Consider the following 13,562-nt stretch of genomic DNA (forward strand, 5'->3'; position numbering starts at 1 on the left):
CAGAACACAAAGAAGTTTCTCAGAAAGCTTCTTTCCCTTTGTTATCGGAGGATATTTCCTTTGGCCCTATAGTCTTCAAAGGGATCCGAAATATCTTTTCTCAGTTTCCACAGAAATAGGGCTAGCAAAGAGATCCTCGAAATACGCATGTAACTCTGTGAGATGAATTAACAGAACACTAAGCAGTTTCTCAGAAAGCTTCTTTCCAGATTTCATCTGACGATATTTCCTTTTTCACCATAGCCCTCTATGGGCTTCCGAATATCACTTTCCCAATTCCACAAGAACTGTCTTAGCGAAAGGCTTCTTGAGGGGAAAGCTGTAACTCTGTGAGATGATTTCACAGAACACAAAGAAGTTTCTCAGAAAGCTTCTTTCTCTTTGTTATCGGAGGATATTTCCTTTGGCCCTATAGTCTTCAAAGGGATCCGAAATATCTGTTCTCAGATTCCACAGAAATAGGGCTAGCAAAGAGATCCCCGAAATACACATGTAACTCTGTGAGATGAATTCACAGAACACTAAGCAGTTTCTCAGAAAGCTTCTTTCCAGATTTCATCTGAGGATATTTCCTTTTTCAACGTAGCCCTCTATGGGCTTCCAAATATCACTTTGCCAATTCCACAAGAACTGTCTTAGCGAAAGGCTTCTTGAGGGGAAAGCTGTAACTCTGTGAGATGATTTCACAGAACACAAAGAAGTTTCTCAGAAAGCTTCTTTCTCTTTGTTATCGGAGGATATTTCCTTTGGCCCTATAGTCTTCAAAGGGATCCGAAATATCTGTTCTCAGATTCCACAGAAATAGGGCTAGCAAAGAGATCCTCGAAATACACATGTAACTCTGTGAGATGAATTAACAGAACACTAAGCAGTTTCTCAGAAAGCTTCTTTCCAGATTTCATCTGACGATATTTCCTTTTTCCCCATAGCCCTCTATGGGCTTACAAATATCACTTTGCCAATTCCACAAGAACTGTCTTAGCGAAAGGCTACTTGAGGGGAAAGCTGTAACTCTGTGAGATGATTTCACAGAACACAAAGAAGTTTCTCAGAAAGCTTCTTTCTCTTTGTTATCGGAGGATATTTCCTTTGGCCCTATAGTCTTCAAAGGGATCCGAAATATCTTCTCTCAGTTTCCACAGAAATAGGGCTAGCAAAGAGATCCTCGAAATACACATGTAACTCTGTGAGATGAATTTACAGAACACTAAGCAGTTTCTCAGAAAGCTTCTTTCCAGATTTCATCTGAGGATATTTCCTTTTTCACCATAGCCCTCTATGGGCTTACAAATATCACTTTGCCAATTCCACAAGAACTGTCTTAGCGAAAGGCTTCTTGAGGGGAAAGCTGTAACTCACTGAGATGATTTCACAGAACACAAAGAAGTTTCTCAGAAAGCTTCTTTCTCTTTGTTATCGGAGGATATTTCCTTTGGCCCTATAGTCTTCAAAGTGATCCGAAATATCTGTTCTCAGATTCCACAGAAATAGAGCTAGCAAAGAGATCCCCGAAATACACATGTAACGCTGTGAGATGAATTAACAGAACACTAAGCAGTTTCTCAGAAAGCTTCTTTCCAGATTTCATCTGACGATATTTCCTTTTTCACCATAGCCCTCTATGGGCTTCCAAATATCACTTTGCCAATTCCACAAGAACTGTCTTAGCGAAAGGCTTCTTGAGGGGAAAGCTGTAACTCTGTGAGGTGATTTCACAGAACACAAAGAAGTTTCTCAGAAAGCTTCTTTCTCTTTGTTATCCGAGGATATTTCCTTTGGCCCTATAGTCTTCAAAGGGATCCGAAATATCTGTTCTCAGATTCCACAGAAATAGGGCTATCAAAGAGATCCTCGAAATACACATGTAACTCTGTGAGATGAATTAACAGAACACTAAGCAGTTTCGCAGAAAGCTTCTTTCCAGATTTCATCTGACGATATTTCCTTTTTCACCATAGCCCTCTATGGGCTTCCAAATATCACTTTGCCAATTCCACAAGAACTGTCTTAGCGAAAGGCTTCTTGAGGGGAAAGCTGTAACTCTGTGAGATGATTTCACAGAACACAAAGAAGTTTCTCAGAAAGCTTCTTTCTCTTTGTTATCGGAGGATATATCCTTTGGCCCTGTAGTCTTCAAAGGGATCCGAAATATCTTTTCTCAGTTTCCACAGAAATAGGGCTAGCAAAGAGATCCTCGAAATACACATGTAACTCTGTGAGATGAATTCACAGAACACTAAGCAGTTTCTCAGAAAGCTTCTTTCCAGATTTCATCTGACGATATTTCCTTTTTCACCATAGCCTTCTAAGGGCTTCCAAATATCACTTTGCCAATTCCACAAGAACTGTCTTAGCGAAAGGCTTCTTGAAGGGAAAGCTGTAACTCTGTGAGATGATTTCACAGAACACAAAGAAGTTTCTCAGAAAGCTTCTTTCTCTTTGTTATCGGAGGATATTTCCTTTGGCCCTATAGTCTTCAAAGGGATCCGAAATATCTGTTCTCAGATTCCACAGAAATAGGGCTAGCAAAGAGATCCTCGAAATACACATGTAACTCTGTGAGATGAATTAACAGAACACTAAGCAGTTTCTCAGAAAGCTTCTTTCCAGATTTCATCTGACGATATTTCCTTTTTCCCCATAGCCCTCTAAGGGCTTACAAATATCACTTTGCCAATTCCACAAGAACTGTCTTAGCGAAAGGCTACTTGAGGGGAAAGCTGTAACTCTGTGAGATGATTTCACAGAACACAAAGAAGTTTCTCAGAAAGCTTCTTTCTCTTTGTTATCGGAGGATATTTCCTTTGGCCCTACAGTCTTCAAAGGGATCCGAAATATCTTCTCTCAGTTTCCACAGAAATAGGGCTAGCAAAGAGATCCTCGAAATACACATGTAACTCTGTGAGATGAATTTACAGAACACTAAGCAGTTTCTCAGAAAGCTTCTTTCCAGATTTCATCTGAGGATATTTCCTTTTTCACCATAGCCCTCTATGGGCTTACAAATATCACTTTGCCAATTCCACAAGAACTGTCTTAGCGAAAGGCTTCTTGAGGGGAAAGCTGTAACTCTCTGAGATGATTTCACAGAACACAAAGAAGTTTCTCAGAAAGCTTCTTACTCTTCGTTATCGGAGGATATTTCCTTTGGCCCTATAGTCTTCAAAGTGATCCGAAATATCTGTTCTCAGATTCCACAGAAATAGAGCTAGCAAAGAGATCCCCGAAATACACATGTAACGCTGTGAGATGAATTAACAGAACACTAAGCAGTTTCTCAGAAAGCTTCTTTCCAGATTTCATCTGACGATATTTCCTTTTTCACCATAGCCCTCTATGGGCTTCCAAATATCACTTTGCCAATTCCACAAGAACTGTCTTAGCGAAAGGCTTCTTGAGGGGAAAGCTGTAACTCTGTGAGGTGATTTCACAGAACACAAAGAAGTTTCTCAGAAAGCTTCTTTCTCTTTGTTATCCGAGGATATTTCCTTTGGCCCTATAGTCTTCAAAGGGATCCGAAATATCTGTTCTCAGATGCCACAGAAATAGGGCTAGAAAAGAGATCCTCGAAATACACATGTAACTCTGTGAGATGAATTAACAGAACACTAAGCAGTTTCGCAGAAAGCTTCTTTCCAGATTTCATCTGACGATATTTCCTTTTTCCCCATAGCACTCTATGGGCTTACAAATATCACTTTGCCAATTCCACAAGAACTGTCTTAGCGAAAGGCTACTTGAGGGGAAAGCTGTAACTTTCTGGGATGATTTCACAGAACACAAAGAAATTTCTCAGAAAGCTTCTATCTCTTTGTTATCGGAGGATATTTCCTTTGACCCTATAGTCTTCAATGGGATCCGAAATATCTTCTTTCAGTTTCCACAGAAATAGGGCTAGCAAAGAGATCCTCGAAATACACATGTAACTCTGTGAGATGAATTTACAGAACACTAAGCAGTTTCTCAGAAAGCTTCTTTCCAGATTTCATCTGACGATATTTCCTTTTTCACCATAGCCCTCTATGGGCTTACAAATATCACTTTGCCAATTCCACAAGAACTGTCTTAGCGAAAGGCTTCTTGAGGGGAAAGCTGTAACTCTGTGAGATGATTTCACAGAACACAAAGAAGTTTCTCAGAAAGCTTCTTTCTCTTTGTTATCGGAGGATATTTCCTTTGGCCCTATAGTCTTCAAAGTGATCCGAAATATCTGTTCTCAGATTCCACAGAAATAGAGCTAGCAAAGAGATCCCCGAAATACACATGTAACGCTGTGAGATGAATTAACAGAATACTAAGCAGTTTCTCAGAAAGCTTCTTTCCAGATTTCATCTGACGATATTTCCTTTTTCACCATAGCCCTCTATGGGCTTCCAAATATCACTTTGCCAATTCCACAAGAACTGTCTTAACGAAAGGCTTCTTGAGGAGAAAGCTGTAACTCTGTGAGGTGATTTCACAGAACAGAAAGAAGTTTCTCAGAAAGCTTCTTTCTCTTTGTTATCCGAGGATATTTCCTTTGGCCCTATAGTCTTCAAAGGGATCCGAAATATCTGTTCTCACATTCCACAGAAATAGGGCTAGCAAAGAGATCCTCGAAATACACATGTAACTCTGTGAGTTGAATTAACAGAACACTAAGCAGTTTCGCAGAAAGCTTCTTTCCAGATTTCATCTGACGATATTTCCTTTTTCACCATAGCCCTCTATGGGCTTCCAAATATCACTTTACCAATTCCACAAGAACTGTCTTAGCGAAAGTCTTCTTTAGGGGAAAGCTGTAACTCTGTGAGATGATTTCACAGAACACAAAAAAGTTTCTCAGAAAGCTTCTTTCTCTTTGTTATCGGAGGATATTTCCTTTGGCCCTATAGTCTTCAAAGGGATCCGAAATATCTTTTCTCAATTTCCACAGAAATAGGGCTAGCAAAGAGATCCTCGAAATACTCATGTAACTCTGTGAGATGAATTCACAGAACACTAAGCAGTTTCTCAGAAAGCTTCCTGCCAGATTTCATCTGACGATATGTCCTTTTTCACCATAGCCTTCTATGGGCTTCCAAATATCACTTTGCAAATTCCACAAGAACTGTCTTAGCGAAAGGCTTCTTGAGGGGAAAGCTGTAACTCTATGAGATGATTTCACAGAACACAAAGAAGTTTCTCAGAAAGCTTCTTTCTCTTTGTTATCGGAGGATATTTCCTTTGGCCCTATAGTCTTCAAAGGGATCCGAAATATCTTTTCTCAGTTTCCACAGAAATAGGGCTAGCAAAGAGATCCTCGAAATACACATGTAACTCTGTGAGATGAATTCACAGAACACTAAGCAGTTTCTCAGAAAGCTTCTTTCCAGATTTCATCTGACGATATTTCCTTTTTCACCATAGCCCTCTATGGGCTTCCAAATATCACGTTGCCAATTCCACAAGAACTGTCTTAGCGAAAGGCTTCTTGAGGGGAAAGCTGTAACTCTATGAGATGATTTCACAGAACACAAAGAAGTTTTTCAGAAAGCTTGTTTCTCTTTGTTATCGGAGGATATTTCCTTTGGCCCTATAGTCTTCAAAGGGATCCGAAATATCTGTTCTCAGATTCCACAGAAATAGGGCTAGCAAAGAGATCCTCGAAATACACATGTAACTCTATGAGAAGAATTAACAGAACACTAAGCAGTTTCTCAGAAAGCTTCTTTCCAGATTTCATCTGAGGATATTTCCTTTTTCACCATAGCCCTCTATGGGCTTCCAAATATCACGTTGCCAATTCCACAAGAACTGTCTTAGCGAAAGGCTTCTTGAGGGGAAAGCTGTAACTCTGTGAGATGATTTCACAGAACACAAAGAAGTTTCTCAGAAAGCTTCTTTCTCTTTGTTATCAGAGGATATTTCCTTTGGCCCTATAGTCTTCAAAGGGATCCGAAATATCTGTTCTCAGATTCCACAGAAATAGGGCTAGCAAAGAGATCCTCGAAATACACATGTAACTCTGTGAGATGAATTAACAGAACACTAAGCAGTTTCGCAGAAAGCTTCTTTCCAGATTTCATCTGAGGATATTTCCTTTTTCACCATAGCCCTCTATGGGCTTACAAATATCACTTTGCCAATTCCACAAGAACTGTCTTAGCGAAAGGCTTCTTCGGGGAAAGCTGTAACTCTGTGAGATGATTTCACAGAACACAAAGAAGTTTCTCAGAAAGCTTCTTTCTCTTTGTTATCGGAGGATATTTCGTTTGGCCCTGTAGTCTTCAAAGGGATCCGAAATATCTTCTCTCAGTTTCCACAGAAATAGGGCTAGCAAAGAGATCCTCGAAATACACATGTAACTCTGTGAGATGAATTTACAGAACACTAAGCAGTTTCTCAGAAAGCTTCTTTCCAGATTTCATCTGAGGATATTTCCTTTTTCACCATAGCCCTTTATGGGCTTCCAAATATCACTTTGCCAATTCCACAAGAACTGTCTTAGCGAAAGGCTTCTTGAGGGGAAAGCTGTAACTCTCTGAGATGATTTCACAGAACACAAAGAAGTTTCTCAGAAAGCTTCTTTCTCTTTGTTATCGGAGGATATTTCCTTTGGCCCTATAGTCTTCAAAGTGATCCGAAATATCTGTTCTAAGATTCCACAGAAATAGAGCTAGCAAAGAGATCCCCGAAATACACATGTAACGCTGTGAGATGAATTAACAGAACACTAAGCAGTTTCTCAGAAAGCTTCTTTCCAGATTTCATCTGACGATATTTCCTTTTTCACCATAGCCCTCTATGGGCTTCCAAATATCACTTTGCCAATTCCACAAGAACTGTCTTAGCGAAAGGCTTCTTGAGGGGAAAGCTGTAACTCTGTGAGGTGATTTCACAGAACACAAAGAAGTTTCTCAGAAAGCTTCTTTCTCTTTGTTATCCGAGGATATTTCCTTTGGCCCTATAGTCTTCAAAGGGATCCGAAATATCTGTTCTCAGATTCCACAGAAATAGGGCTAGCAAAGAGATCCTCGAAATACACATGTAACTCTGTGAGATGAATTAACAGAACACTAAGCAGTTTCGCGGAAAGCTTCTTTCCAGATTTCATCTGACGATATTTCCTTTTTCACCATAGCCCTCTATGGGCTTCCAAATATCACTTTGCCAATTCCACAAGAACTGTCTTAGCGAAAGGCTTCTTGAGGGGAAAGCTGTAACTCTGTGAGATGATTTCACAGAACACAAAGAAGTTTCTCAGAAAGCTTCTTTCTCTTTGTTATCGGAGGATATTTCCTTTGGGCCTATAGTCTTCTAAGGGATCCGAAATATCTTTTCTCAGTTTCCCCAGAAATAGGGCTAGCAAAGAGATCCTCGAAATACACATGTAACTCTGTGAGATGAATTAACAGGACACTAAGCAGTTTCGCAGAAAGCTTCTTTCCAGATTTCATCTGACGATATTTCCTTTTTCACCATAGCCTTCTAGGGGCTTCAAAATATCACTTTGCAAATTCCACAAGAACTGTCTTAGCGAAAGGCTTCTTGAGGGGAAAGCTGTAACTCTGTGAGATGATTTCACAGAACACAAAGAAGTTTCTCAGAAAGCTTCTTTCTCTTTGTTATCGGAGGATATTTCCTTTGGCCCTATAGTCTTCAAAGGGATCCGAAATATCTTTTCTCAGTTTCCACTGAAATAGGGCTAGCAAAGAGATCCTCGAAATACACATGTAACTCTGTGAGATGAATTCACAGAACACTAAGCAGTTTCTCAGAAAGCTTCTTTCCAGATTTCATCTCACGATATTTCCTTTTTCACCATAGCCCTCTATGGGCTTCCAAATATCACTTTGCCAATTCCACAAGAACTGTCTTACCGAAAGGCTTCTTGAGGGGAAAGCTGTAACTCTGTGAGATGATTTCACAGAACACAAAGAAGTTTCTCAGAAAGCTTCTTTTCTTTGTTATCGGAGGATATTTCCTTTGGCCCTATAGTCTTCAAAGGGATCCGAAATATCTCTTCTCAGATTCCACAGAAATAGGGCTAGCAAAGAGATCCTCGAAATACACATGTAACTCTGTGAGATGAATTAACAGAACACTAAGCAGTTTCTCAGAAAGCTTCTTTCCAGATTTCATCTGACGATATTTCCTTTTTCCCCATAGCCCTCTATGGGCTTACAAATATCACTTTGCCAATTCCACAAGAACTGTCTTAGCGAAAGGCTACTTGAGGGGAAAGCTGTAACTCTCTGAGATGATTTCACAGAACACAAAGAAGTTTCTCAGAAAGCTTCTATCTCTTTGTTATCGGAGGATATTTCCTTTGGCCCTATAGTCTTCAAAGGGATCCGAAATATCTTCTCTCAGTTTCCACAGAAATAGGGCTAGCAAAGAGATCCTCGAAATACACATGTAACTCTGTGAGATGAATTTACAGAACACTAAGCAGTTTCTCAGAAAGCTTCTTTCCAGATTTCATCTGACGATATTTCCTTTTTCACCATAGCCCTCTATGGGCTTACAAATATCACTTTGCCAATTCCACAAGAACTGTCTTAGCGAAAGGCTTCTTGAGGGGAAAGCTGTAACTCTCTGTGATGATTTCACAGAACACAAAGAAGTTTCTCAGAAAGCTTTTTCTCTTTGTTATCGGAGGATATTTCCTTTGACCCTATAGTCTTCAAAGTGATCCGAAATATCTGTTCTCAGATTCCACAGAAATAGAGCTAGCAAAGAGATCCCCGAAATACACATGTAACGCTGTGAGATGAATTAACAGAATACTAAGCAGTTTCTCAGAAAGCTTCTTTCCAGATTTCATCTGACGATATTTCCTTTTTCACCATAGCCCTCTATGGGCTTCCAAATATCACTTTACCAATTCCACAAGAACTGTCTTAGCGAAAGTCTTCTTTAGGGGAAAGCTGTAACTCTGTGAGATGATTTCACAGAACACAAAGAAGTTTCTCAGAAAGCTTCTTTCTCTTTGTTATCGGAGGATATTTCCTTTGGCCCTATAGTCTTCAAAGGGATCCGAAATATCTTTTCTCAGTTTCCACAGAAATAGGGCTAGCAAAGAGATCCTCGAAATACTCATGTAACTCTGTGAGATGAATTCACAGAACACTAAGCAGTTTCTCAGAAAGCTTCTTGCCAGATTTCATCTGACGATATGTCCTTTTTCACCATAGCCTTCTATGGGCTTCCAAATATCACTTTGCAAATTCCACAAGAACTGTCTTAGCGAAAGGCTTCTTGAGGGGAAAGCTGTAACTCTGTGAGATGATTTCACAGAACACAGAGAAGTTTCTCAGAAAGCTTCTTTCTCTTTGTTATCGGAGGATATTTCCTTTGGCCCTATAGTCTTCAAAGGGATCCGAAATATCTTTTCTCAGTTTCCACAGAAATACGGCTAGCAAAGAGATCCTCGAAATACACATGTAACTCTGTGAGATGAATTCACAGAACACTAAGCAGTTTCTCAGAAAGCTTCTTTCCAGATTTCATCTCACGATATTTCCTTTTTCACCATAGCCCTCTATGGGCTTCCAAATATCACTTTGCCAATTCCACAAGAACTGTCTTAGCGAAAGGCTTCTTCGGAGAAAGCTGTAACTCTGTGAGATGATTTCACAGAACACAAAGAAGTTTCTCAGAAAGCTTCTTTCTCTTTGTTATCGGAGGATATTTCCTTTGGCCCTATCGTCTTCAAAGGGATCCGAAATATCTTTTCTCAGTTTCCACAGAAATAGGGCTAGCAAAGAGATCCTCGAAATACACATGTAACTCTGTGAGATGAATTTACAGAACACTAAGCAGTTTCTCAGAAAGCTTCTTTCCAGATTTCATCTGAGGATATTTCCTTTTTCACCATAGCCCTCTATGGGCTTACAAATATCACTTTGCCAATTCCACAAGAACTGTCTTAGCGAAAGGCTTCTTGAGGGGAAAGCTGTAACTCTGTGAGATGATTTCACAGAACACAAAGAAGTTTCTCAGAAAGCTTCTTTCTCTTTGTTATCGGAGGATATTTCCTTTGGCCCTATAGTCTTCAAAGTGATCCGAAATATCTGTTCTCAGATTCCACAGAAATAGGGCTAGCAAAGAGATCCTCGAAATACACATGTAACTCTGTGAGATGAATTAACAGAACACTAAGCAGTTTCTCAGAAAGCTTCTTTCCAGATTTTATCTGACGATATTTCCTTTTTCACCATAACCCTCTATGGGCTTCCAAATATCACTTTGGCAATTCCACAAGAACTGTCTTAGCAAAAGGCTTCTTGAGGGGAAAGCTGTAACTCTGTGAGATGATTTCACAGAACAGAAAGAAGTTTCTCAGAAAGCTTCTTTCTCTTTGTTATCGGAGGATATTTCCTTTGGCCCTATAGTCTTCAAAGGGATCCGAAATATCTGTTCTCAGATTCCACAGAAATAGGGCTAGCAAAGAGATCCTCGAAATACACATGAAACTCTGTGAGATGAATTAACAGAACACTAAGCAGTTTCTCAGAAAGCTTCTTTCCAGATTTAATCTGACGATATTTCCTTTTTCCCCATAGCCCTCTATGGGCTTACAAATATCACTTTGCCAATTCCACAAGAACTGTCTTAGCGAAAGGCTTCTTGAGGGGAAAGCTGTAACTCTCTGAGATGATTTCACAAAACACAAAGAAGTTTCTCAGAAAGCTTCTTTCTCTTTGTTATCGGAGGATATTTCCTTTGGCCCTATAGTCTTCAAAGTGAACCGAAATATCTGTTCTCAGATTCCACAGAAATAGAGCTAGCAAAGAGATCCCCGAAATACACATGTAACGCTGTGAGATGAATTAACAGAACACTAAGCAGTTTCTCAGAAAGCTTCTTTCCAGATTTCATCTGACGATATTTCCTTTTTCACCATAACCCTCTACGGGCTTCCAAATATCACTTTGGCAATTCCACAAGAACTGTCTTGGCAAAAGGCTTCTTGAGGGGAAAGCTGTAACTCTGTGAGATGATTTCACAGAACACAAAGAAGTTTCTCAGAAAGCTTCTTTCTCTTTGTTATCGGAGGATATTTCCTTTGGCCCTATAGTCTTCAAAGGGATCCGAAATATCTGTATTCACATTCCACAGAAATAGGGCTAGCAAAGAGATCCTCGAAATACACATGAAACTCTGTGAGATGAATTAACAGAACACTAAGCAGTTTCTCAGAAAGCTTCTTTCCAGATTTCATCTGAGGATATTTCCTTTTTCACCATAGCCCTCTAAGGGCTTCCAAATATCACTTTGTCAATTCCACAAGAACTGTCTTAGCGAAAGGCTTCTTGAGGGGAAAGCTGTAACTCTGTGAGATGATTTCACAGAACACAAAGAAGTTTCTCAGAATGCTTCTTTCTCTTTGTTATCGGAGGATATTTCCTTTGGCCCTATAGTCTTCAAAGGGATCCGAAATATCTGTTCTCAGATTCCACAGAAATAGGGCTAGCAAAGAGATCCTCGAAATTCACATGTAACTCTGTGAGATGAATTAACAGAACACTAAGCAGTTTAGCAGAAAGCTTCTTTCCAGATTTCATCTGACGATATTTCCTTTTTCACCATAGCCCTCTATGGGCTTCCAAATATCACTTTGCCAATTCCACAAGAACTGTCTTAGCGAAAGGCTTCTTGAGGGGAAAGCTGTAACTCTGTGAGATGATTTCACAGAACACAAAGAAGTTTCTCAGAAACCTTCTTTCTCTTTGTTATCGGAGGATATTTCCTTTGGCCCTATAGTCTTCAAAGGGTTCCGAAATATCTTCTCTCAGTTTCCACAGAAATAGGGCTAGCAAAGAGATCCTCGAAATACACATGTAACTCTGTGAGATGAATTTACAGAACACTAAGCAGTTTCTCAGAAAGCTTCTTTCCAGATTTCATCTGACGATATTTCCTTTTTCACCATAGCCCTCTATGGGCTTACAAATATCACTTTGCCAATTCCACAAGAACTGTCTTAGCGAAAGGCTTCTTGAGGGGAAAGCTGTAACTCTCTGAGATGATTTCACAGAACACAAAGAAGTTTCTCAGAAAGCTTCTTTCTCTTTGTTATCGGAGGATATTTCCTTTGGCCCTATAGTCTTCAAAGTGATCCGAAATATCTGTTCTCAGATTCCACAGAAATAGAGCTAGCAAAGAGATCCCCTAAATACACATGTAACGCTGTGAGATGAATTAACAGAACACTAAGCAGTTTCTCAGAAAGCTTCTTTCCAGATTTCATCTGAGGATATTTCTTTTTTCAGCATAGCCCTCTAAGGGCTTCCAAATATCACTTTCCCAATTCCACAAGAACTGTCTTAGCGAAAGGCTTCTTGAGGGGAAAGCTGTAACTCTGTGAGATGATTTCACAGAACACAAAGAAGTTTCTCAGAAAGCTTCTTTCTCTTTGTTATCCTAGGATATTTCCTTTGGCCCTATAGTCTTCAAAGGGATCCGAAATATCTGTTCTCAGATTCCACAGAAATAGGGCTAGCAAAGAGATCCTCGAAATACACATGTAACTCTGTGAGATGAATTAACAGAACACTAAGCAGTTTCGCAGAAAGCTTCTTTCCAGATTTCATCTGAGGATATTTCCTTTTTCACCATAGCCCTCTATGGGCTTCCAAATATCACTTTGCCAATTCCACAAGAACTGTCTTAGCGAAAGGCTTCTTGAGGGGAAAGTTGTAACTCTGTGAGATGATTTCACAGAACACAAAGAAGTTTCTCAGAAATCTTCTTTCTCTTTGTTATCGGAGGATATTTCCTTTGGCCCTATAGTCTTCAAAGAGTTCCGAAATATCTTTTCTCAGATTCCACAGAAATAGGGCTAGCAAAGAGATCCTCGAAATACACATGTAACTCTGTGAGATGAATTCACAGAACACTAAGCAGTTTCTCAGAAAGCTTCTTTCCAGATTTCATCTGACAATATTTCCTTTTTCACCATAGCCTTCTAAGGGCTTCCAAATATCACTTTGCCAATTCCACAAGAACTGTCTTAGCGAAAGGCTTCTTGAGGGGAAAGCTGTAACTCTGTGAGATGATTTCAGAGAACACAAAGAAGTTTCTCAGAAAGCTTCTTTCTCTTTGTTATCCGAGGATATTTCCTTTGGCCCTATAGTCTTCAAAGGGATCCGAAATATCTGTTCTCAGATTCCACAGAAATAGGGCTAGCAAAGAGATCCTCGAAATACACATGTAACTCTGTGAGATGAATTAACAGAACACTAAGCAGTTTCCCAGAAAGCTTCTTTCCAGATTTCATCTGAGGATATTTCCTTTTTCACCATAGCCCTCTATGGGCTTCCAAATATCACTTTGCCAATTCCACAAGAACTGTCTTAGCGAAAGGCTTCTTCGGGGAAAGCTGTAACTCTGTGAGATGATTTCACAGAACACAAAGAAGTTTCTCAGAAAGCTTCTTTCTCTTTGTTATCGGAGGATATTTCCTTTGGCCCTATAGTCTTCAAAGGGATCCGAAATATCTTTTCTCAGTTTCCACAGAAATAGGGCTAGCGAAGAGATCCTCGAAATACGCATGTAACTCTGTGAGATGAATTAAGAGAACACTAAGCAGTTTC

The sequence above is a fragment of the Macaca nemestrina genome, chromosome 11 (assembly GCF_043159975.1).
Source record: "Macaca nemestrina isolate mMacNem1 chromosome 11, mMacNem.hap1, whole genome shotgun sequence".
NCBI classification, from domain to species: domain Eukaryota; kingdom Metazoa; phylum Chordata; class Mammalia; order Primates; family Cercopithecidae; genus Macaca; species Macaca nemestrina.